This window comes from Manis pentadactyla, chromosome 14 (genome assembly GCF_030020395.1).
Source record: "Manis pentadactyla isolate mManPen7 chromosome 14, mManPen7.hap1, whole genome shotgun sequence".
Classification (NCBI taxonomy): domain Eukaryota; kingdom Metazoa; phylum Chordata; class Mammalia; order Pholidota; family Manidae; genus Manis; species Manis pentadactyla.
This window is the reverse complement of record NC_080032.1, coordinates 90,350,918-90,378,158: the sequence shown is the minus strand read 5'-3', so window position 1 is coordinate 90,378,158 and position 27,241 is coordinate 90,350,918. Positions and strand designations below refer to the sequence as shown.

The 27,241-nt window shown below is 43.2% G+C and overlaps 1 long non-coding RNA gene across 4 annotated transcripts; it reads right to left on the bottom strand.

The window, feature by feature from the left end:
* Positions 1 to 744: 744 nt before the first annotated feature.
* Positions 745 to 19,435, bottom strand: LOC118914546 (uncharacterized). 4 transcript variants are annotated; one of them, XR_008993715.1, is made up of 4 exons: positions 18,859 to 19,251; positions 18,285 to 18,523; positions 17,678 to 17,847; positions 745 to 818 (listed from the first exon to the last, which is right to left on the bottom strand). It is a non-coding gene; the product is annotated as an uncharacterized LOC118914546 (long non-coding RNA). The 4 variants fall into 4 exon arrangements; XR_005025654.2 differs by lacking the exon at positions 745 to 818 and adding an exon at positions 8,299 to 9,097; XR_008993714.1 differs by lacking the exon at positions 745 to 818 and having other exon boundaries at positions 17,549 to 17,847; positions 18,859 to 19,239.
* Between the last annotated feature and the right edge of the window lie 7,806 nt (positions 19,436 to 27,241).

Genomic DNA, 27,241 nt, shown 5'->3' with positions numbered 1-27,241 from the left:
ACATGGTTGTATGTGCCAACAATCAAGGAACACTCTAAAATCCAAGAATTCTGCCTTTCTAGACTATACTGCTTGCAAATTTTACTGACCTTCAAGTCTGTGAGAAGGATTCAGATATTGCCATGTAAAAATATTGTTTTTCTCTGAAGTATTTCAAGGGAGTGGCTAGTACTTGGTATAAATTCTTTTCATTCCCTCCTGGTATGTTCCTAATATGTGCACATAAATATCATGTGACAATATGTGACGTGGAATTGCCATGTTCAATTTGAAGCTTCAGGGGTAAGTGTCCAAAATTTCATATATATATCTACATATATGCACACAATACAGATACATGTATATGCAACTATATATTAATTATCATATTCCACGAGCTATTACAAAGGAATGTGAAGGGAAGGACATGTGGCTCAAATGCCAACCCAGATTCAAGTTGAAAAGCTAACTGTAACCTTGGAAACCATCTTCCTAAATTCACACACCGAGAACAAAGGGTCGATGCCCTATTTCTCCAGTTTACACTAAGAGATGGAGGGCCCTGGCCACTTAAAACTTTGCAACATCTACAGCTGAATTGAGTTTCACAAAACACTTGCTACAGCAATGAACTTGAACCTGAGAGGAAACAGCAGCAATGTGGTCTGGGGACCGGCTGTTCTTCACAGCAGGTGGGGCAGGTGGCATCGCTCTCCCAGGGCCCCCAGCGTGCCCGTTTGCCATCAGGCAAAGCCCCCCACTTACTCGGTGACTGTGTTGATCTTCTCCAAGGGCAGAAGCCTGTAGGTCGGGCTCCCTTTTCAATGGCTTGGCTGTCCCTGTGGAGAGACAGGGCGTTTTCAGGTCACACATAAGAAGAAAGAGCAGATCAAGGCTCTGCAGGGTTGATTTGGGATCTGTGGAGACAGGATCTGTTTGGGGCTTTCTTTTCATGAATTCATCTAAATATGGTTTCCTCTGCTTTGGAAGTAATGGCGAATGCAAATATCCTATGGAGAAGAGACATTCTACCTGTTAAGTCATGGTGATATCTGCAGAACGCTCTGAACAAAATCTGCCAGAGGTGGTAATGCTGGAAACGACATAATGAAAGGACTCCGATTGAGCACGATTGAAAATCCAATCACTTGTTTATATGGTCAAAATCATCTAGCAAAAGAAAAGTGAGGGAGGCTTAGAAATAGGACCTATTAAAAAAAAGTGAGAATTTAGCCCTCCTACACTGTTAGTGGGAATGTAAATTAGTTCAACCATTGTGGAGAGCAATATGGAGGTTCCTCAAAAGGCTCAAAATAGAAATACCATTTGACCCAGGAACTCCACTCCTAGGAATTTACCCTAAGAATGCAGGATCCCAGATTCAAAAAGATATATGCACCCCTATGTTTATCACAGCACTATTTACAATAGCCAAGGAATGGAAGCAACCCAAGTGTTCATCAGTAGATAAATGAATAAAGAAGATGTGGTACATATACACAATGGAATATTATTCAGCCATAAGAAGAAAACAAATCCTACCATTTGTAACAACATGGATAGAGCTAGAGGGTATTATGCTCAGTGAAATAAGCCAGGCAGAGAATGACAAATACTAAATGATTTCCCTCATTTGTGGAGAATAACAACGAAGCAAAACTGAAGGAACAAAACAGCAGCAGACTCACAGACTCCAAGAAGGGACTAGTGGTTACCAAAGGGAAGGGATTGGGGAGGATGGGTGGGGAGGGAGGGAGAAGGGGATTGAGGGGCACTGTAATTAGTACTCACAATATAGGTAGGTCACAGGGAAGGTGGTACAGCCTGGAGAAGACAAGTAATGGCTCTGTAGCATCTTACCACGCTAATGGACAGTGACTGCAATGAGGTGTGTGGGGGGTGGGGAGACTTGATAATAGGTGTGAATGTTGAAACCATAATGTTGTTCATGTGAAACCTTCACAAGATTATGTATCAATGATACCTTAATTTTAAAAAAGTGAGAACTTAGAATCCATGATTTTAAGTCTAAATGGTGAACTTAAATTCCTTTAAATACATGAACAATTTTGACAATGGCACAGATGCATGCAATCAGCTATTTCCCACCTCCATTACTTTTAAATTACAGCAGGAATGCTTCAAGATGTAAACTACACAAAGAAAATCTTTCTTACCGTAAGCAGGACTATACTCCAACGGTTTACAAAAGGAACAGACAGTTCAGGGGCATAGCATAGAATTCTGGCGCAGTTGAAACCCCCAGTGAGTTCCAGGAGTCCCTTAGAATACTTGCCTCGTGGACATCAGTAGATTTTCCCAATGTGCTTTCAGAAATAAGACGGACACCATTTCAAAGGGCAAGTCATTCTGTTTTCAAATAACTTGAATCATTAGGCTGGTCTTTCCCATTTTAAGGTGAAGTCTATCCCTGTAACTTCCATCCCTTAGTCCACTCTCTAGAGCAATGTAAACAAGATTGTTCCCTTTCTATGTTACAGTCCCCTGGATTCAGGGCTCACTGTCACATTCTGCCTACCTCTCCTGCCTCTCCTGGATGAGTGCCCCGCTTCCTCAAAGCCCTCACAGCACCGTCGACGATCTTGCCTTCCTCATTCGTCTTTCCCTGATTGTGCTCAAGCTCGGTCTTTTGAAATTTCTAATACAGTCGTTTATCTTGAAATTCTTTTTTTTTACCCGTGTTTCCTCTCTTAAAAACAAACAAGAAATAAAAAGGCACACACAACTCTCTCTCTATTAACTTCCAGTGTTCATTTTACTTTTCTTTTGTCCTTCAAAGTTTTCAAAAAGTATTTTATACTCACTTTTCCCACTCCCTCCTTTTTTAAAGCGACGACAGGGTAGCTTCTGTCTTCTTACCCTCCTGAAGTTGTTTATAACAATACCCGTGTTGTACCTTGAAGGCGAGCTGGAGAAGTGGCCTGAGAAAGGACCGAGGTGTCAAACAGACCTGGGTTCTGCACCTGCCACTTGCGAGTCGTGTCGTGTGGTGACAGCATATCTAACTTCCCTCAGTCTTAGTTTCCGCCCGGGTAGAACAGACTGTCGTGAGGACCCGGTTAGATACTGTGAGGGGTGCCCACGTGGGCAGCCGACACCTGTGCGGGTCGCTGCTATTTGTTACCATTACTGCTCTCGCCAGTGGGTGCCCGACTCGGTGCCCATCAGATCGCCTGGTGGGCTTGTCAAAACAGATCTCTGGGCCCCAACCCCAGGGTTCCCGACTCAGGAGGCCTGGGTGTGGCTGAGAATGCGCATTTCTAACAAGCTCCCTGGAGACGCTGGGTTGGTTCCAGGACCACTCGGGGGACCACTCTGGCCCAGACGGTGACTCCAGCGGACAAGTGCACCCAGGCCCCCCTGGAGTGGCCGAGGGCCACCGCACCCCAGCCTCCAAGTCCCACTGCGTGCCAGCCGACACCACGTGAGTCCCTGGAGGCCTCCCAGGGGACGGGCTGCCCTGTCTCCGCTGACCAGTGGTGCCCACCTCACTTCTCCCTTCCTACAGGCGCCCCTTCGGCTCTCCGGGCACGATTTCTCTGGTTTTCCTCCCACCTCGCTGACTATTCCTCCCCAAAGCCACGTTCCTCATTGTCCCTCTGGGGCTGAAGTCCTCTCTTGGGCTCTGTTTTTCTCGTTTTTTCGCTCTGCCTGCTTGTACTGCTTAAGATTAGATTCAACAGCAAATAGTACTAACACCCCCCAAAACAGTGGTTAAGACAAGACAAAGACCTTGCTTTCTCCTGTCGAGGTGCAGAGACATCTGTGTCCAGATGTTCCCTTGTTGTGAGGACTCACCTGTCACATGGGATTAGGGTCCCTTCCCCTGCAGGTCCCCCCACCTTAACAATTACACTGAGGATGTCATTCACCGTCAGTGACCCTGTTTCAAAATAAGTCACATTCTGAGGTTTAGGGCTTCACCATAGGAATTTGGAGGACACAATTCAACCTGTAACGGATTTAACCCCTGCTTTCTATGCAGTTATTGAGACCAGCTCAAGTCTAGGAGCCTCCGGTCAAGCACCCGAGCCTGCCTGGATGGCTGTGGCCGGGGCTCTGGCAGGGGAGGTAGGATGAGGCACAGTCAGGTGACCAGGGGTCTGGCCAGGGCAGTTTTCCATGCAGGGGGCTGGGCTGGCCCATCTAGGCCACAGACGCGATTGCTGAATCTACCCGCCATGGCTCCTGCCTGGCAGCCCCCCTACCCCACTGTAAACATTCACGGCACTTGCTGCCCCCTCGGCTCCGCACGCCTCTCCAGACATTGGAGCGGCTCATTCAGACTCGGTTCGAGCATCATTCGTAGAGAAGCCTTTCCTGCCTAAGCAGTCCTCCCCCTTCCCCATCACTTTCGGGCCCCGTCCCATGTTCTGTTATTTTGTTTGTAACATTTATCACCACCTGTTCTCTGTCCCTCACTAGAATGTAAGCTCCAGGAGGGAGCGGCTTTGTGCATGTTACTGACCTTCGTGCATTAACACCTGGAACACACACAGTGCTCAATACACTGGTGTTGAAGAAATGGATACATTTGCTGAGATTTTGTTCACCTTACACAGATCTTGAAAAATGTAGATGAAAAGTATTCTGAGGCTCCACCCCCCCATAATTGATTTAGTGGATTGAAACCATTGTTATTAAAGAGAAAAAAAAAATAGACTAGAACAGATGCCAGAGCTTGTCACAATTTAAGAATATTGTGTGGTGAAATCTCTGCTTTGGTTTCATACACCTACGTCTGTGTGTGCTGTGTCACAAAGTAAAATGATTTCTGACTTTGGGTCATGGTCAGAAAGAACCACTGCTCTTGTCCTCATGGGACAGAAATGTAAGCTTCTCTTAATGTGATTTTTAGCTTTTGAGTTTTAGCACATTTCTTCACTTCTTTTGAGGACAGAACAATCACTGTAGTTAACACTTACTGTTTTTCAAAACAGTCTTTGCCCTTGAAGAGCCCAGAGTGTAGCAGGGAAGGTGGAAACCCAATACAGTAGGGGAGGAGGTTCAGCAGGGAGCACGGCCTCGCCCAAGTTCCAAGCAGCGGGCCATCAATCCTGCCGGGAGACTCTCCTAAGAAATGTGTTCACACTTAGATTTGGGGGGTGCACATATCCAGTGCTCGTGAGAAAAACACTGAAAACAAGTTTTGCCTCTCATACTTGGTTATAGCCCCTGCCTGGGTGAGGAAGTCCTGGACTCCCAGCTCCTGAAGCTATTTTGCTGAGAGCTTGAGAGCATCTGGAGGCATTTTAACATTATCCATCCAACTATCTGTTTACCTACCTACCTACCATCATCTGTGTACCTAAATACTCTCCCTGTAGTTCTGTACGTGAAATTCTGCACAGGAACAGTGGCTGGCACATACTTGTTCCGGCACCCCCAGGAGAATAGTGACACTCTTAATGTAGATTTCAGGCACTGAAGTCCAAGTCACTCTTTCAGTTCAGAATCGCTCTCGTTTACGGAGGAGTCGTCCGATTCTGAGTCTTTCCAGATGTCTATTGCTTTTGGGGTGTTTGCTGGACATTTCAGGGTATTCCTAGTGCCATACAGCTTCTTCCTTTTTGAAAAGGTATGTTACATATTTTGAGAAAGCATCAGTGACCATGTCCACATTTATGAGAATTTGGTACAGAAAACCACATATGTGAGAATTCTTTTTTCAGACTAAGAATCTTGATTCGAGGTCTTGAAAATATGGTCATAATAACACACACGCACAAGAACCGCAGCCCGAGGAGAGTGTAAATCATCCCAACAGGTGTCAGGTCCAGGTTTCCCCCAGTCCCCAAACAGAGCCTTCCTGTGAGAACTTCCCTAGGTTGAGACGCCATGCATCTGAGAAGCGTCACCGTTCGTTAATATGGAGAGTTTCAGTGCTCGCGGGCCCAAGAGAGAACCTCTCCCAGGCGTTCCTGGCACGTTTTCTGCCATCCTGCTCACGGGAGCACAAACCAGGTCCAGATAAAGCCCGGGCGCTCATGGACAGCTGCGCTCTGGGGCTGACGCTGCGCCGACTGGGGCTCCGGGAAGGACGCTGGGGGCCTCCCACTGTCGGGGGCGCTGCAGACACGCGCCCAGCCAGACCCCCGCCTGTCAGCTCCTTTCATAAAAGTGGCCCCTTCGGGTCTCTCTCAGGGAGTGGTACTGACGTGGGTCTTCTGCAAGAGCAAAGGCCCCGGTGAACTCCTGAAAAGCAGAGGGTATCTGCACCCTGTCCCGGACCAATGAACCGGACGGGGTGCTCCTACGAGTCCAGCTTCCTCACACAAGCATCCTTGGGCCAGTCCACAGTGCTGGTAGCTGGGATTTGCAAGAAAATGGCAATTTCCTTTTTAATCGCATCACTAAAGGAAAGCAGTAACACATCCCACGTGTTATTTGGGGCAGATCAAAGCATAAACATCACTACCTGGCATAAGGTTAAGTGTCTTGCACACATTACCTAAGATAATTCAGCCATCGCATGCAAACAGTCCCTAAGATTCAGCTCAGGTTCCCACGCAGCTGTTTTGTATACAGACCAGGTGCTTCGGGGCCCATCTAAGTGGGTCACGTGGCCAGAAGCCTGGTAAAACCTGGCCTTCCTGGTCTTGTTTCTCCCGGCTCAAGTGATGGATCTCAGACATTGTAAAACGTCCTATCAAAAAACCAAGAGGACGTTTACCTGATTTGACCTGTCCCCCCTCCTACTGCTGACTCATTCTCTGCCCCTCTGAAGGTCACCAAGCCTGCTGCCCACACAGCCGTGTTAACAGAGCGCCCTGCTGAGGTCCAGCCTCGAGACTGGCTGTTAACCCCTTAGCAACTATTTTAGAAGCCCGGTGAGGGCTATCATTGCATGGACAGGCGCTTCTGTTCCAATTCTGCTTCAACTAGCGGGGCCGCTAATACTGAGTCTCTTTTTCTCCTTCCCTCCCTCCCTTCCTCTCTGTCTTTCTTCCAATTACCATTTCTTGCACATATGGGATAACAGGTTGATTTTTGTTTTTAATGTTACCTGGCAGGCCCCTTTCTCCTCTATCACAACTCCAGTCTCAAGATATTCTCATTTCATTCTCCTTTAGCAGCATTTTAATTTAAAAATTCCCTTAAAATTAGAAAATAAGCTCAGGTATGTTATAATTTCTTTTAATATTTTTGCTTACATATATAGTATCATAATTCACTTGTTAAATGTTGCTGCCAGAAATACAAGGAAAAGGTAGATTGTTAGCTGTCATTTCAGACTGTGACGTACTTGGAGGTAGTGACAGGACATGAAACAGGATCCTCTAGGCAAGGAAATTGTCTGCTCAGCTGCAACCTGCAATTGAGGAGCTCTAAAACATGATAGTTTTATCGACAGTCAATATGAGATAGCTGTGTAAATACTATTTTAGGTTGTTCCAATCAAGGAAATACGGGTGACTCAGCTGTTTATTCAAGTATTCATCACGTCAGGCGTGTGCTGGTCATGGAGGTATGGAAGTAACCGTGGCTGATGTAGTCCCTGATATGATGGGGCTATTTGGCATAAGAGACATTAAATAAATATTTTCCCAGTTAATAAATTACAGTCCTTCTGAGTGCCATGGAAGGAACGTACAGAGGTGGAAATATGTAATATGGGGGTGATTCCTGGTCTAGAATTTGGGTGGGGAGCAGTAGCAGGGTTGTTTTCCTGAGGCAGGGGTGTGTAAGGATAGGCTGAGTGTGGGTCGAGGTTGACTAGACCCAGAGAGGAGTCAAATCCAGGCCGAGAGAACATGCAGGTGCCAGGCTGGGCAAGAGCTTTGGTGCCTCTGAAGAACAGAAAGAGTGCTGGGGGTCAGTGTGCGGGGGAGGCGGAGGCGGCACGCAGGCCGGGGTGGCCCAGGAGACCCAGGATAGGCATTCTGGGTCCTGCGAAGAATTTTTAGGTTGATTTTACATGAAGTTGTATGAATGAGCTGCAGCTGCGTAACAAACAACGCCCTGTCTCAGGAGAATGAGACGGCAAGCGTTTATTTCTCACTCAGACGAGTCAGCTGGGTAGGCCTGGCTTCCGCCGCGAGTGTGAGGTCTGCCACGGGGGCTCTGCTCCGCGCCGGCCACGCAGGGGCCTTGGTCTAGGGCCCGGGCTGCCTGCGGCGGCTCCTCGTTGGCGATGCTGCGCCAGGGTGAGCCTGACAGCAGACTGGCACAGGCGTAAGGCGGAAAAGAGCGCGCTGGTCTGTCTCTTATGTCCCAACTTTATCTCGAGAGGCTCTAACTTGCCCACACCTCTGTTCCCCGGGCAACCACCGGGGACACGCAAGGGGTTTCAGCCAGAGGGTCCCAGGGAAGGTTGAGAGCCCAGCAAAAAAAAAAAAAGGAGGAAGTCATCCAGGGACTCTGAGAAGGTCCGTAGGGTTTACGTCCCAAAATAAGCAAGTTACACACAAAGTTCAAAGATCCACCATGTTCAACTCTTCCAAAAGGGCCATCTGCTTTGTGGCACATGAGCTAACATCCCATTGGCCAAAACGAGCCACGTGCCCACACCCAACACCAATGGGGCGCAGGCAGACAACCCTCTAGGGAGGCGGGGTGAGGGGAGAGCTTTTCTGCAATAATCTAATCCCGGAAGCCACTGAGGGATTACAGCGCGAGGTGGGGAGGCAGATTTGACTTTAAAATGCTTGCTGAAGAGTATGGGAAACCGATTCTGATTCAAGAATCATGGTAGGGAAACAAACAAGGCGGTTACTGTGTTTATGGTAAGAGAGAGATGGTGGCGGCTTGGACGAGGCGGTGCTAACGCAGCTGGAGAGGATGGATTCAGATACGTAGACTGTAGATAGAAATAACAAGATATGTTGACATTACAGAAATGCCAAGACCTTCACCCTGGCTTTCCCATCAACTCCTGGGTGGAGGGACGTGCTATTCATTGTGACAGAGAAAAAAACTAGTTTTATGATGGTAGATGATGAGGTTAGTTTTGTATACACTTGATTTTGGCAGGGCAGGTAGACATCTGAGTGGGGCACCGTCTGTGTCATCACTATGAATCATATCTTACACACCCAGTGCTGGCAGAACGTTCGTAACTTCTCCAGAACAGTACGTGTTGTTGTGCTTATGTTTGCTAGGAACCAGAAGAGATTTCAAGTAGACATTTAAACAAAAACAAATAACTTTAAAAATAAATAACGTCTCAGAGATAATTTAGTCTAATCTCTTCATTTGACAAATACATTTAAGAAAACCCAGAAGTATTTTATTCCTTCTTGTATAGATGCATTGTTTTAAAAAGCATAGCTTATAAATCAATCAATATGCAAAAATTTTATTAAACATTTATGGTGTGTTTCATACTTTATAATTTGTGGTATGAATATAATCATTAATAACAATTAGGACAGTAATGATGTAAAATTTTCTTAAGCACTATGTGTCAGGCATTTACCAAGTGTTTTTAGTGTATTATTCATTCCTTGTAACAGAATGAGTTTATGAAGAAAATGAGACATAATGGTTAGCACTGATCCGGTGTCCATGTTCTTAATTATTGTGCTATATTATTATGGTTCCTGACTTAAAGCAACCAAATATATGCTGGGAGGGGCAAATGCTACACACACACTTAGAAAACTGTACAGGAAGACATATTTGAGTACTGACTGTGGGGGTTATAGACTAGTAACTGCTATAAAATCATACAGATTGGGGAGTTCATATTACAGAGACAGTAGTATAGACTTTGAAGTTCCTTCCTCTTAGTGTCAGGATGATCGTCTTCTCTGTGGGACATCTCATAGGGAGAGATGAACATGGTAGGTCTTTGACCTTTTCGTGTAACTTGCTTATTTTGGGATGTAAACCCTGTAGACCTTCTCAGAGTCTCTGGATGACTTCCTTGTTTTTCCTGTTTGCTCTGAACCTCCCCTGGGACCCTCTGACCCTTGGATTTAGCTGAAACCCCTCACCTGTCCCCAGCAGTGGGAGGTGTGGGCAAGGTAGATCCTCTTGAAATAAACTTGGGACATAAGAGACAGATCAGCGCTCTCTTTTCTCTCTTCCATGGCCTACCGTAAGGGGTGGTTTCCTCATGCTATTCTTCCAGAGAGTTTGCATGTGTTGAGTGAGTCCATCCAATAAGGCTCCTTTCTGAGCATAGTCCTGATGTTGAAATAAACAAAATTCTCTGAAGACAGTGCTTTGCTCCTTGCCCAGCTCCCCTTTCCCATGACCCTCTCTGCTCATGGCTTGTTCCTCTCATGCAGAATGCTAGCATCTTAATCCTTCTCTCAGACTCTGTATTCTAGGAGACATGGGTGATGAAAACATTTACAGTTTCAACTCCCTGAAAGTGACATCATGATTTCATCATATGTAGTAGTTTCTAATTTCTTCTTGTTGAGGCAAGAAGCTGACTCTTATTCTCCTCTGTTCCTGGATCTTCAGTTGTGCTTTGGGGGATGAAGGAAGGTCTGTGTTTGGGGGCAGCAAAAAAAAGCCACCAGAAATGATTAGGGAAATTTGGGGAGCAGCAGGTTGGAATGAGGACAAAAACCAACATTTTCTGGGTATTCTCAGAGTTGTGCAGGCTATGTATGGATTTCCTAAGTCAGAGGGTTCAAATTTGCTTGTTTGGATACTGTGGGTATTGAGTCATCACAGAAGAGAGGAGAATCTTGGGATAAAAGCTGTGTGTATATGTTACTGTACATCAAGATATGGTATGTTTATGATTGGAGGGTACATGAGTTAAAAAACACCTGGGTGAGTGAACAAGGTCCCTGTCTAGGAGACAGCACAGCTGCCCTCTCCAGGGGAATAAGGGCAGCAGGAGGAACATGGGAGTCTATGAACATGTCTCCCTGCAGAGCAGGCAGGAGAAGGAAAAGCAAGGAGCACTGGGAAGATCACAGGAGTGAAGGTCTCATTCGTTGCCATTAGCTGCAAGGCCTTTACTCTAGCCCTACATGGACCTTTCAAAAATACAAGTCTGATCACATCACCAATCTACCTGAAACACTTCAACGGTTTCTCATTGCCTGTAAGATTAAGCACAAAACTCGTAACCTGCTTGGTGAGATTGTCTGAGCTGGTGCCGATACCAAACTGCTCAGCCCCGACTCCTGTCACCCGGCTCTAGGCTCTTTCCATGTTAGCCATTCCGGGTATGTTTGTTTATAATACTTCTGTTCTTATACATGTGGGCCTTTGACCAAAGTTCTTCTTCCACTCGTGTCACTCTTCCCTTTCTTTGTCAGCAGATGAAATGCCATTTCTTTAGGCTGACCCTCCCCAGCTTCCCGGACTGCAAGGGCCCTTGGCATATGCTCCTGCAGTGCTCGGTGCTTTCTCTCTCTAATATTCGTTCGGCCAACATTTTTGGAGCCTGGCATCGTTACATGCATGAGAGATATGGCAGTGAAGGCAGCGGTCAAAAACCCTGTCTTATCACACTTGGAGTTACTGGCCTGCTGCTTGTATTCTGCCAGCACAGCTCCAAGAGGGTGGGAGCATCTCTCTCCTGTTCGCTGCTTTGTATCCAGCATGTAGTATGGAGCCTGCCACACTGTACATGCTTAGTGAATATTTGTCAAATGAATGAATGGTAAAGAAGCTGGAGATCCCCCAGGGCTGTAACCTGCAGGCCTTAAGGACACCTTGGTAGGCAGTTCTGACACAGTCAGAGGCATAAAGTGGTTTAGCACACTGGGGCAGCTCCAGACTTGCTAGGAATTATGAATGATGTAAAAGGATAACTTGACCTGTTAGGCAGAAACATTTCGGGCTATCAGGGCCAAATATTGACTTTAAATGTTTTAAGAGGGTTCACTGTTGAACAGAGTGGGAGCTCCGGGGGCTCACCAGAGTTCTGGCTGGTCTCCATGCATGCTTATCGCACAGGGGGTTTTAAAAGCAATCTTGTTTATTTGGGGGTAAGCTACAATCGTAGAGTGTTTGGAATTGTTATTTCTTTCATCTCTATCTATTGGCACAAGAGGATAGAACTAAGTTGGGAAAACTAATTTTGCTTTTGAAAATCTATTCCTTTGCAAATTAATGTTCAACTACAAATAAATACTGGTTCTGAATAAGAAGTTTGGGAGAGTGAAATAACTAATTCTAGATAGGAAATTCCTTGAGGACCAGGCCTGTACCACATTCACCTTTGAGCCTCAGTACTGAGCAACAATCCTGGCAGTAATAAATTACCCAGTATTGTTTTTTCTTTTCATGAGTGAAGAAACACAGTCTCTTGACTAGGGAAGAAAAATCTGTGGAATTGCTTATTCTGGTTAGCATAGAGACCAAAAATTATTAATTGGCTGAAGTTCAAAATTTATAGATTACTTTGATGTAGATATAGACAGGAAAAATAGTGAACCAAAATCAAAATAAAATATTTAAATTAGATTGCACTATTATATTTATTTGAAGCCTATCTACTTGAATAAGGAAATCACAAATATAAGAAAATAAAATATACAAAACAAAAACCACGGAAGAGAAACTAGAGAAGAAGATTACATTAAGAAAACATTTTTGAGAAAAAGCCATATCAATTTAGGATGACACTTAGCTCTCAGTTTCCTGTTAGCCTAGGAATATGTACTTGTCATTGTCTGGTGGGCAGAAACATCTAAGTTCATCAGGAGACAGAAATATTTTCCTGATCCCAAAATCTGAGGTAATTTATCAGATGGGTCTTTGTAAAGACAACATTGAGAGAAACAGGGAAAAGATCGATAATGTCAATTTTACAAATAAAGATGAAAAGATGAATACAGGGAGACCACCTCTTTTCTCAGCAGTGGGTGAGAGATGAGGACATATTAAATCAGGGTTCTAATAAAAGCTGTTCCTGAGGGTATGATGAGTAGTTTTTTGTTTCTCTGGAATGATGTGGCATAAATTTGGAGAGGATTAAGAAATGAATATGCTGTATCATCCTTTGTTCTGTGTATCTCTGAGACCTAGGAGCAACAGATGGGTGTCCGAAGCCCAGGGTGGGGTGGTGGAAGACTGTGTGGCTTTGAGGGCAGGGAGGGGGAGGCCATGTGGGAGCCCTGATCTTTCATCTGCACTCCTACCTCTGCTTCAACCAGTGATGTTCCTCAAGTCTAGGTTTTACATTTTGGGGTTCCTGCCTTATTTTTCCTTACCTCTGAAAGGAAAGTTCTGCTGAGAGATAGGGAAATGTGCCCTAGAACATACTGTTACTGAAGAAACCGCCCCTGAACACACTATTTAAAAAGCACCCACCTCCTCTGACCCACCACTCTTCATCACCTTTCCTTGCTTTATTTTCTCAACAGCAACTTACCAATATCTAAGTTACTATAAAGTGTATTTCTTCATTTTGTGTATTGGTCAAGTTAAATAGGAAACAGTATCCTCAAACTGGGTGGTCTGAGGACAGAGTAATAAAAGAATGATTTACAAAGGTGTGGGCAAGGTTTAGGAATCCAACAAGGGCTGACATAGTGCCTCGGGGCCAACAGCAGTGGTGGTGGTGGCGGGGACCTGTTGCCACCACCAGACCTATAAAGAAAAGGGAAAGAGCAGTTACTGGAGTCAAGGGAGGAGTTTAGAGGGTAAGGCATCTAGAGAATCTAGAGAGGGCTGCCTTTGAGAGAAACATGCGGCCATCCCACGATGAGTAAACTCCACCACTTTTCTCTTGTGCTGCAAATGCCTACCATTGGCCAAATCCAACCAGAGATGAGAGGGCAAGAGAACCTGTGGCTGTGGTCTGTAGAGATGCGCAGATCAGGGTGGAGAGGGCTGGAGAGCAGATCAGGAGGCGCATATAAAGATTGTCATTAAATTTCAATTCCTGGCTTTCTCTTCCAACTAGAAGTTTCATGAATGCTGAGATTTTTATCTGCTTTATTCTCTACTGTATCCCCTGTGCCTGGAATTGGTGTTCAATAAATTTCTTGAATGAAGAAATAACAGCTGTTTTAATGTGAGTTAAAAAGCTAAGCTATATAAACAACATGCTACTAAACAACCAGTGGGTCAATGAAGAAATAAAAGAGGAAATAAAAAAATACTTGGAGAATAATGAAAATATGAACAATGGTCCACAATCTTTGGGATGTAGCAAAAGCAGTTCTAAGAGGGTAGTTCATAGCTGTACAGGCCTCAAGAGACAAGAAAAATCTGAAATAAACAATCTAACCATACACCAAAAGGATCTAGAAAAGGAGGAACAAAGTTAGTAGAAGGAATAAAAGTTAGTAGAAGGAATAAAATAATAAAGATCAGAAGGGAAAAAAATGAAATAGAGATTTAAAAAATACAAATATCAATGAAACTAAGAGCTGGTTTTTTGAAGAGATAAACAAAATTGTTAGACCTTTAGCCAGACTCATCAAGCAAAAAAGAGGACTCAAATAAGTAAAATCAGAAATGAAAGATAAATTACAACTGATACCACAGAAATACAAATAAGCATAAGAGATTACTATGAAAAATTCATATGTTAACAAATTGGATTACCTAGAATAAATGGATAAATACCTAGAAATATGCAATGTTCTAAGACTGTACCAGAAGAAATAGAAAATCTGAACAGATCAATTGACTAGTAATGAAATTGAATTGGTAATCATAAAACTCCCAACAAACAAAAGTCCAGGACCAGACAGCATTATAGAAGAATTTTACTGCACATTTAAAGAAGAGTTAACACCTATCCTCTTTAAAGTATTTCAAAAAATTGAAGAGGAAGGAAAACTTCTAGTTTCATTCTACAAGGCCAGCATTACCCTGACACCAAAAACCAGATAAGGGCACTACCAAGAAAGGAAACTACAGACAGTGCCCCTGATAAGCACATATGCAAAAATCCTTAACAAAATTAAATATGAGCAAATGAATCCAAAAATACATTAAAAGGATCATTCACTATGGCCAAGTGAGATTTATTCCAGGGGTGTAAGGATGGTTCAGTATTCTCAAATCAATCAGTGTGACACACCACATTAACAAAAGGAAGGATTAAAAACTGTATGATCATCTCAGTAGATATTGGAAAAACATTTGACAAAATTCAACATCCATTCAAGATAAAACCTCAAAAAGTTAGGTATAGAGGGACCATAATGCCAAATATGACAAACCCACAACTAACATCATAATCAATGGCAAAAAGCTGAAGTCTTTTACTCTAAGATCAGTAACAAGGATGCTCACTCACCACTTTTACTCAATGTATTACTGGAAGTCCTAGCCATAGCAATCAGACAAGAAAAAGAAATAAAATGCACCCAAACTGGTAAGGAAGAAATAAAACTGTCATAGATTACATGTTCTTAAAGATGACATGACACTGTATATAAAAGACCCTAAAGACTCCATCAAACAACTATTAGAATAAATGAATCAGTAAAATCATAGGATACAAAGTCAATACACAGAAATCTGTTGTGTTTCTATAAAGAAATAATGAACTAGAAGAAAGAGAAATCAAGAAAGCAATTCCATTTATAATTGCATCATAAAGAATAAAATATCTAGGAATAAATCTGACTAAGCAGGTGAAAGACCTATACATTGAAAACTAAAAGACACTGAAGAAATTGAAAAAGACACAAATAAATGGAAATATATTCCATGCTAATGGATAGGAAGAATTAATAGTGCGAAAAAGCCATACTACCCAAAGAAATCTACAGATTCAAAGCCATCCTTATCAAAATACCAATGGCATTTGTCACAGAACTAAAGCAAATAATCCTGAAACTTGTATGGAAGCACAAAAGAAACTGAATGCCCAAAGCAATCTTGAGAGAGAAAAACAGCTCACGGTATCATGCTTCCTGATTTCAAGCTATACCGCAAAGGTACAGTGTTAAAACAGTATGGTACTGGCAGAAAAACAGACACATAGATAAATTGAACAGAATAGAGAGCCCAGAAATAAATCCACACTTACATGGTTAATTAATATATGGCAAAAGAGACAAGACAATCTCTTTAATAAATGGTGATAGGAAAACTGGACAGCTACATGTCTTAACACCATATAAAAAAATAAACTCAAAGTAGATAAAAGATCTAAATATAAGATCTGAAACCATAAAACTCCTAGAAGAAAACAGGAAATACACTCTTGAACATTAGCCTTATAAATTTTGTTCCAGATGTGTTTCCCCAGGGAAACAAAGCAAAAATAAAAAAGTGGGACTTCATCAAACTAAAAAGCTTCTGCACAGTAAAAGGAGACCATAAGCAAAATGAATAGGCAACCTACTATGTATGGGAGAATATATTTGCAAATGGTGTATCTTGTAAACAGTTAATGTCCAAAATACATAAAGTGCTTATACAACTGAACACCAAAATACAACCAATTAAAATGAGCAGAGTTCCTGAACAGATATTTTTCCAAAAAAGACACACAGATGGCCAACGGGCACATGAAAAGATGTTTTATATTTCTAATCATCAGGGAAATACTAATCAAAACCACAATGAGATATCACCTTACACCAGTCAGAATGATTATTATACAAAAGATAGAAAATAGCAAGCATTGGTAAGGATGTAAAGAAAAGGGTACCTTCATGCACTGTTGATAGGAATGTAAATTGGTGCAGCTACTATGGAAAACAGTATGGAGGTTCCCCTTCCCCGCCAAAAATATAAATACCATACAGTCCAGTAATTCCACTTACGGGTATTTACCTGACGAAAACAAAATCACTAATTTGAAAAGGTATGTGCGCCCTTATGTTTACTGCAGCATTATTTACAATAGCCAAGACCAAAAGCAACCAAAGCGTCCATCAATAAATGAATGGATAAATAAGATGTGGTACATACATACAGTAGAATATTAGTCAGCCATAAAACAGAATGAAATCTTGCCATTTACAACAACGTGGGTGGATTTAGAGGGTGTTATGCTAAGTAAAATAAGCCAGAGAATGACAAATACCATATTATTTCACTTATATGTAGAATCTAGTAAAACAAATAAAGCAGAAATAGACTTGTAAACACAGATAACACACTGGTGGTTGCCATAGGGGAGGCGGCAGGGGAACTGGTGAAATACAAGGGGACGGAGAGGCACAAACTTGCAATTATAAGTAAGTCACAAGGATGAAAATACAGCATAGGAAACACAGTCAATAATATTCTAATTTCTTTATGTGATGACAGATAGCAACTATGCTTATTATGGTTAGCATTTAGTGATTTATATAATTGTCAAATTACTGTGTTGTATACCTAAAAATAATATGATATTGTACATCAACTATAAGTCAATTTAAAAAATTCAGCTATAATGGTAGGCTATTTATATGTTGGTTCTCCCTCTCCCTGATTTATGAGTAATAAATGCTTGATTCTCAATACACTGTGTGTGTGTGTGTGTGTGTGTGTGTGTGTGTGTGTGCGCGCGCGTGTGTGGTTTCCCACACAACACCAAGCAATTCTTGGACACCAGTGGGCTGTCTTACAATTCAACTACATCCTGATGCTAACTACTTGGAGGAACCCACAAGGGCCCTGTTCTCCGAGACTGCTCCCACCTCAAGCTGCTAGTCACAACCCAGTTAACTGTGCTCCTGACCCACCGGCTACAGACGGGAGGTTCCCATGGCCCCCTCCTCAGGTTCAATTAATTTGCTACTGCAGTTCACAGAAGTCAGAGGAAGAAGAAAGTCAGACTCACAGAAGTCTAGTTACTTACTAGATCCCCAGTGTATTATGAAGTATATCATCCGGGAACAGCCAGACGGAAGAGATGCGTAGGGCAGGGTGTGTGGGAAGGGCATGGAGCTCCCATGCTCTCTCTTGGAGCACAGCTTTCTCCCCAAGTCTCCATGGATTCACCGATCTGGAAGCTCCCCGATCTCAGTCCTTTTGGGGTTTGTAGGGAGGCTTTACTACTAGTACAGGCATGATTGATTAAATCATGGGCCACTGGCAACTGGCTCGAACTCCAGCCCCTCTCGCCTCCCTAGAAGTCACCAGTGGGTTTGAAAGTTCTAACCCTCTAATCACAAATCTGGCTCCACTGGCAGCCGGGCCCTATCCTGAGGTGCTTTCCAAATTCCCCTCATTAACATAACAGAAGACACCTTTTAACACTCTCAACACTTAGGAAATTCCAAGGGTTTTGGCAGCTGTGAGCCAGAAACTGGGACAAAGACTAAATATGTATTTCTTATAATAATCACAATATCGCATATTTATCATTTGTGTGTGTGTGCATGCACACAGGTGCATTTGTATATATCCCCAGCATGGTGTATAGAGAATTATTACATTATTAACACTTGTGAAATGATTTTCACCTGGATTCTGAATAACTGTATTTAGAAGAACTGCCTGCACCAGCATTTCCTGTATATTAGCATACTTCAAACCATTCAGTCATCTTCATTTCTAGGGGTCTCATGTTGCTGAGGCCAGCGTTACCTTCTTAAGGCCCATGCACTTCAGTACGGAGATAACCACGGCCTAACACATCCAGCACGTTTCACCACTACGCCGGTGAAGATTCATCACAGAGACAACTGTTTTGAACACCCTTCTGTGGAAGCAAAAAAAAAAAAAAAAAAAGAAGGTCAGTGATTTATCTGAGCAGACAGATGGGCCATCATGTATTTCTTCCAGGTGATCTAATTTGGTCTCTGACAGGCTGTAAAAAGAAGTGACTCAGGAGAGTGACCTTCCCTGACCCAAATCTGGCCCCTGGTGGAGGAGCTTCTCTAGCTGGCTGCCCCAGGGCTGGGCAAGGGTGGAGGTCGGCCCCCTTGGGAGCTGGGGTCGCACACCCAGGAATTAGAGGCCAGGAGCAGTGCTGACTCCCCGGGCAGCCGCTGGGACCCCAGCGCCACCTGTCAGGGCTGGGGCAGCTGCACTCACCGCGGCGCCGCAGCGGGAGAATGAGCCGCATCTCCGGCCGCCTGGGACCTGGGCTCCGCGGGGGGCTCCCTCCTTCCAACGTGGCGACGGCCTGCAGGCCTCCGTCAGGTTCAGTGTCTGCCCGCCTCCACGGCCGCTGCCTCCCGAAGGAGGATTCCCATTCGCTCGCTGTCGTCGGGGGCGGCCGGAAGGTCACCGCTTTGCGGATGGCGTGGGGACAGAAACCTAAGAATGGGCCGCGCCCCGTCGCGCTTGTAGTTCTCTCCGCCGCAGACCCGCTGCTCCCCGGGGAGGCCGCTCCGTGAGCCTGGGGTCCTGGAGTGACCGCGACGAAAACTTTTCCTCTGCCCTTAAGGTTTTTCCAGCCCGTCTAAGAGGCAAATTGACATGAGACAGATTAACAGGAGAAAAAAGCAACAACAAAGTTTAATTACACATAAAGACCCAATAGTGAAATCAAGGCCTGCAGAAATGGCCAAGGCAGGAAGTTTTTATGCATTTTAGAAGAAGAAATAATCTGTGAGGAATTGACAGGACAAAGGAAATTGACATTTGAAAGCTTCACTTAGTAAGGAATTCTAAACAGCGCTGGGCAGTGAATCGGTGAGAATGTCGCAGGGTCTGTTTTTGCAGCCTTCCTGCTCTCCTGCCGATCGCTGCGGGTGGGATGCCTTCCAGCCTCCGGGGGCAGAGAGCACCTTTCCCAGGGGGATTTGTTTCCTGGCTTCAGCGGGACGGAGGAGGGTCAGTGTTCTCCTGACAAGGCTGTTTCTCCAGTCACTTTCATTCAAAGTGATCGAGGGATCAACAGGCCAAAGAGGCAGCTGAGGGGCCTGTCCCGGGCCCCACAGTGACACGGGGCAGAGCTGAGGCTAGCCCGGAACGGACATGCAACGTGAGTGAGACCTAGACCTTCACTGTGAGCTGCTGAGATTTGGGCTCACTTGTTACCGCAGCGTAGCCCAGCGTGTCTGACTGATACCAGGAGATCGCATCTCTGCCTGTACCTGTTTGCCCGTCCCGTGGGAGGAAGCCCCTGTTACGCTGGGCAGATCATAGGCTGGTAGGCTTACCAGCCACGGAAAGTTAGAACACAGTGAAGGCTAAGTGAAGGGAAATGTGAGCTTACTGCCAGGCTAATGGGATTTAGAACACACACTGCTTTGCCCTGAGAAACAATCTGAACTTGGAAGTGACCCGAGCAAGGATACGCTTGTTTCCGAGGCTGTGACTGGCTCACGCGGGTCACTTGAGCTTCCTAGGAGGTGCGCTGGAAGGCGGGCATCCCAGGAGCTGATACAGCAGGCTATGCCCGTGCTGTGGAAAGCATGGCATGTCTGGGCTGAGCGCTCACCGTGTAACGTAAACCTGGGCCCGGAACCCTGGGGAACAGCGTGGGGAGTGGCCGGGCGGGAGCATAACAGGCCATAGTGGGGCAGCAGGCGGGCCTCACGGGCGAGCTCAGCCCACCCCTGGCTCTGAGTCCTGCCGCTCCCGTCCTACAGTCACTCTTCCCAGGAGGCACACGAATCATACCCAATGACCTATTAAATGATAGGTTTGTGGGAGTTTTGACAACAGAAAATAGTAGAGGACCTCAAATTCAGAGGGAGAGAAACAGGAGGCATTTTAAAATGGTTTTCTCACAAAAAGAGAGGAAGTCTAGAGAGGCACAAGAAGTCCCGCCCCAGCCACAGGCTGTCAGGTTTCTGACGGTGCCACAGGTCTAGACACGTCACAGAGCCACAGGAAAGAGATTACACGGCGTTTTTCTGCTGGACACTGTCTCTCAGGTACCTCAGTGGCATCTGTCTAGTGTGAAATTAGTTTACTGGAGATTAATTTGGTTTTTTTTGTTTGGCTTTTTTGTTTTCTGCATTGTGGCACATGAAGTGGGCTTTTAAGTGAGGAAAATCTGAATTTGAATCCCAGCTCTATTTTCTAGCCCCACGACCTTGTTAAAGTACTTAATTTCTCTGAGTCCCTTTTTCAGAAGTGTTGTTGTAAGGAAGTAAGTGGAACTACAGCATATCAGGGTGTTTGGCCCCAAGCCCACCACTTCAGAGCTCAATCCTGTTACCTGCCTTCTTCAGTCTTTTAGAAATGTTGGAAGGTGGGCGAAGAGTCACGCTGGGGCGCAGGCTGGTCCTCATACGCTGATTAACAAGGTGCATTTGGTGACCATCGTGATGGAAAGAACAGGTGCTGGGCATGCCATTCTCCATTAGGTGCAGAGCGTGGCCTACCCAGTCTGGTGTTCAGCCCTAAACAGCTACCTTAATTTCCGTGGGGCTGATGGCTACATACAATGTTTCAGTGACACCTTTTCTTGTTCACCAGGGCCAGGCAGTTAGTGCCACTAGTTAACATCTCTTGAATTCGATGGGTATTTGAGTTGCTGTCACCCACAGGCACTGTGATAATTCATCTATGGCTGTCCTCACTCTCTGCTTTCCCATCTTCTCTCCATTTAACAGAAGAAAAAGTGCTGCTATTCCTGTTCTACCGGTGTTCTCAAGCCTTTCCTTCCCAGGAAACTTGCTTTGCCAGTCATTTCTCTCTTCCCTGGTTTATTGTCGATGTCCTCCTTTCTGCAGGCTCCTCTGCCTCTCCGCGGAGCGGCCTCGCACAAGTCAGCCTCCTTCCTTGAAGCTCAGACGTACTCCTGCTCAGGACCAACCAGTGCAAAGAGCAGAGGAGGGTGTTTGGGCCAAAGATCAGGATAATTAATTGTATCTGATTAACCTGGGCCCCTTTTCTCTCCAAGCAGCTGGTAATAAGCAAGCTGGTTGCCTCCAGCTCCAGATTAAAGTTGTGACAACTTTTTCCCAAAGTGACTGAAATTCCTGGTGATGAGCTGTGGGTCTGGAGAGCGAATCGGAATCCTCTGGAGCAACAATTAGGGGGACGGGCGAGGAAGGGAATAGAGACTTCCGCATGTTCTCCTGGGGCGCTCTGACAGGGCGTGGGGGACGTGGCCCAGGGCTAGGACCCAAGACGCACCAGGAACTCCCAGGCCGGCCAGCAGCATTCTCTGCCGTGCTGGAAGCCCAGCCCCTCTTTCAATCAGAGGAGACAGAGAGTTGCAACATTTGGATATGATTTTTTAACCAGACCCACCTCTTTTTGGACAAGTGAAGAAAATGATCAAGTAGTGGTAAAGGGTCAAATGCTCTATCATTGTGCTATTTACTGTCTTATTAAAATTCTGATATCTTATTTTCTATACATTTCAATCCTAAAAGGGACAGGGTCAGGGTATTTAAGATACTATATGTACCACACAAGCCATTCAAAAATCATAAAACATAGTTTTTAAAATTCACAAAATAAATTCTACCCTTTATTAAGACAATTTTAACTCTTCCAGACCCTCTGTATTTCCATACACATCTTTGAATCAGCTTGCCAGTTACTACTCTTACTCTTTAATATAACACTCCTGACCCACTGATCCATTTTGCTGAACTTAAGCTATAACAGAAAAGCAAAACACAGCTATACCAGATGTAAACAACATGCAAATAGGAAAATAACGTGGAAACTGCCTATTTCCACAAGTAGAACACATGTAAAAATCGTCACAACTTTAATCTGGAGGCAAAGGGGCTTGCGACCAGCTGCTCAGTGTGTTGGAGAAAAAAGAAGTCTAATGTGTCCACTCCTTTGCATGCAGTCTTTTAATTGATGGAATGGGAAAATATGCAAATAATAAGAAAACAAGTTCACTGAGAAGAACTTCATGCTATTAATATTAGCCAAGATGTCCTCCCAGTACTTGCACAACTTTAGGAACACAATGGTTATTATTATTAGACTGTGATGGGATTTCTGTGAAAATCATCATTAATCCAACATTTCAAACTGGGGAAATGTATGTGACCAAAATGGCTTTATCACTTTCTCCTTTAATGTCTTCAAACTAGTGGCAGAGCAGCTAAGAGACGCCCGGAGATGGCCGGCCACCAACAGACCATCTTGCAGACGGCTGGCCACCAACAGACCATCTTGGGGAAAACCTCAGAAGTCAGGGTGGCAGCAGGATTCCAGACAGGGTGGAACGTGAGGTGGGGAAATGTTATCCTAGAAGAGTAAAGATGTATCATTTTCAACCTATTAGAGGGAATAAAGAAAACAGCATGATTTCAGAAGCATTTTCACATGTTGTACAAATGTCCTCAGAACCTTCCGGAGTGGGCTCGTTACTCTTCCGTTCTGTGGGGCCAGCAAACTGCATTCAACAGTATGGAAAAGATTTCTCCATCACAACACTGCAACAGTGATGTCTTATTAGGATTTTTATTGCACTATAAACCGAATCAATAGGATAAGGCACAAAATAACATTGATGGATAGTGGAAAAGGTGCTTGATAAAATTCAACATCAATTTCATGTTTTGCTATGTTCTTCATTAATTTTTTAGAGTGGAGAGGGTTATATTTTCTTGAAAGTTTGACAGAACTGACTGAAAGCCTTTCATTTTTTAAAATAATGATTTGATGACTTCCCATTTCTTGGTTACTGATGATTATTAATGTACTCAGATTTTTGTTGACCTTAAGTCGATTTTATTAAACTTATATCTTCACAGAAAATTGTCCATTATAAGACTGAATTTTATAGGCAGGAAATTATAAATAGTCCTCTGCCATCATTACTTTCCTGTGTAGCTATTATAAGTCTTTCCTTTGCCTCTATTTTTGTTTTTTTGTGATTTTCTACTTTTCTAGTTTAGATTTATCAGAAGTTTATCTATTACATTTTTTCATCAAGAACATCATTTAATTTTCAAAATTGATTAATTTCTGCTTATCTTTATTATTTTTCTCCCTGCTTTACGTAGGGATTTTATTTATTAGATAATTGCTGTTTATCTCTTTCAGCTGGAGTTGTATAGTTTACTTTCGTTTAAAATTTTAATAACAAAAATTAAGCTTAGGCATTTGCCTTCAGTGGAATTAATTTATTCAGCACTTTTATTGAATATCTACTGTGCTCCAGACAATTTTTTTATCTTGAGATAAAACTTATTATATCACAAGACTTAATTTAATACCTTCATTTTATTTTTGTCTAACTAGTATATTTGCATCCTTATTTGAAAGTGTATGTGTCCTAATATTTTACAAAGGAGGCACAGAATTTCATGAATATAATGTATGACAAGAAATATAAAAAATAAGAAACACATTTTAGAATTGCTTTTAAAACTCTCATTAGTTACTTCTAGTTTTCTTGACTTGCATTGAGAGGATGTGGCCCGTGCAGGTTAGGGCTGCTGCATTCACTGGTGTTCTCTTTGCAGCCGTGTAAGTCAGCATCGTGCGCAGCAGTGGGCGCAGAAAACCCAACGAAGGGGCTTGTGGGTAAGGGGCCGTCCTGCGTCCTGGAACAAATGCACAACAGGACCCGCAGGAACCGTGAAGAGCAGACTCTTTCCTTCCCCCTGTTCGGCTGGTATGCGAGAGAACGTGCCTGGGACCTTCTGTATTTGGTTCCTGCAGAAGGAAGGGGCGGCCAAGGGGCGGCCTAGGCCCCAGCCCATCTGTGCAGACGTCCCTGGCCAGTGCGGAACCGACGGGCAGAGAGCGCCTGCGGACAGGATCCTCTTCAGTGTTCCGGCCTCTGTCTCAGGGAATGAGGATTGGAATGATGGGTGAGCAGGCCAAGCTGTGAAGCTAGTACACTATCACTTTTTATAAATGTGCCAAAGACACAAGGAGCTTTGTATTTTTTTAATACGCTTCCTTTCCCCCCTATATTTACAAGTCTTTATGTCGTTGATTTTTTTTTGTACACTTGATCTGACAAAGGCTAAAAATGGTCTGTAAAGTCTTCTGGAATACACAGTTCCTGCTTCCATTTTTAATAATCATTACTGTCTATATTTTACAATTATTTAGTGCTTACAGGTCAATGGTACTTTTTCATTGTGGATGGATGCCTTTTATACTCTTTCTTTTTGACGTGGATTCTCTTTCATACAATCTGTCCTGCTTCCTCTGCTTTATCTTCATTTGCACTTGGCTGGAAAATCTTGGTCCACCTTTTACTTTAGCCTCTGTCATTTTGTTTTGGGGCACTTCTTGCTTGCATCATATGCCTCTGTGTTTACACACTCACTCTTCACAAACATTTGCCAAGTCCCCGGTGTGCCAGGCAGTTCCCAGTGCTGGAGGCGTGACAGGAACGGGGCGGAGCACACTTGCAAGACTGTCACGTCCACTGAATGAGTATGACCATGGAATGTAGCATCGAACAGGTTCATTTTAATTCGCTGGTGTCCCTTTGGATTCATTCATGGGGTTGGTTCTTTCTCTGTCGATTTCCTTTCCTCTTTCTCAAGATTCCAACATAATTGAGTCAAAAAACTAGCTTAGATGTTGGAGCAACAGCAGTTCCAGGAGAGAGAAGCCAGTGGGGTCCCTTTAGAAAAGGCCTGTGTTGGGAAAGGGGATGATGTTTGAATATATTTCAATTTTGGTCATTATTTGACATACGAATTATGATCTGAAGGGGATGAAAAGTTCTGTAATTTACCTTAAGGTTCCTCTCAGGCTGGGGGAAGGACCAGTGTGTGGGCTTAGGTCTCCCCCTTCTACAGCCCACTAAACATTCCCTAATTTGTTGCTATAATGCAGGGTCTGGATTATATTTATTACATCACAGTTTTTATGAACCTTCTCTTTTGGATTATTTTTCTATATGCCTTGACTTTGTAACCACATTTTCCAAGATCATTTAGAATAAATTGTTTTTAATTGCTTTTCATGTGTTCAACTGAATTTTTTTATATAGCATATTTCCCATTCTTAATTTTGATTACTTTATCTCCAGGGTGGAGTACATGCTAAGTCCTTACATATCTGAGAAAATGTACCTGCAGCTTAGGTAAATGACCAGCAGCTCATCAGTGTGTTAATGTCCCTGAGTCTCACACATTCTTCCCCTTTGCAATTTGCAACTTTTGATGTATTGTCTTCCTGCATCAGAGTCACACATGAAAAGTCTGAGGTGAGGCTGATTTCCCTCTTTTGTTGGAAACCAATTTTTTTTGTCTGAAAGGCTGTAGAAATTTTTCATTATTCTTCAAGTTCAGGAAACTTGCCAGAATACTTGGTGGTTTAATTTCATTAATTTTGTCTAGCATGTGGTATGGCCTTTTCATCTGCATACTCAGCACTTTCAATACAATTTTCCTTAATTTTGGCTCCTTGGATCCCGAGTTTTGCTCTTGAAGCCTGGCAGACGAATTGAAGAAGAGTCCCTGTCAAATTCTAATTCAAACATAGAATGTATAATTCTTCCACATTCATTTAATACAGAAATATTTGAGTAGTAAGAGTAATTCGATAATTTAGTGAAGTCTGTTTTTTACCTACAAAGCCAAATTTTAGAAAAGTATTGAACAACCCTTAATGATGTCTAAAAGTCTTGATGCTGTTATTATTACAATTCAGCAAAAGGGTAGGACTGATGAGATCAAAGGAAAGAGGTTAAGTTAAAGTACTTGTGTTTTGCAGGGAAAAACAGCATTCATAAGCTTCAGAAACTTATAGAAAAATAAGTATAGTTACTCACAAGAAGAATAAAAATAGAATGTATAACTCACATCAGATAAAATTTTACCTGCTGAGTAGAAGAAAGAAAATCAGGAATGAAATACAGTAAACATGAAATATACAATAAGAGCTTAAGTATGTTCTAACACAGCACAACTCACACTAAATATAAATGGACTATAAAAAGCAAAACCAAGCAGACTACAAAGATAAATGGAAAAAGCCACAATCATGGTTGAATAATTTAGAAAAACTTGGTCAAAGACAGAATGGACAACAAGAATTTGTAAGGATAAATAATATTTGGTCTACTAAATTGTGAGTTTATCTTACTTAGACATGCACACACACACAAAACCTTTTGCCCAGGATATAAACAATATACATTCTTTTCAAGCACAGAGAGAACATTTATAAATATTGAGCATGTATTAGGTCACAGAGAATGTTTCAGCAAATTCTAAGGAGTTATTATCACACAGACCATATTCTTTAACTATCATGTAATTAAATTAGTAACCACAAAATGGTAGTTTAAAAAATACCCAACACTCCCAAATAATTCATAGGTTAAAGACAAAACCACAAAGGAAATAATACAATATTTAAGACTGAGCCAAAAAAAATACATTTCAAAATTTATACTATGCAGCCATAATATTTAGAAAACAGTTTATACTTTGGTGTATTTTCTTATAAACAATTGAAATTATTTTCAGTAAGTGATTTCATGATTAAACTCAAAATACTATAAACATGAAGCAGTAAGAATCTTGCAGAAAACAATTTAAGAGGTTCTAATAATAAGATCACAAATGGA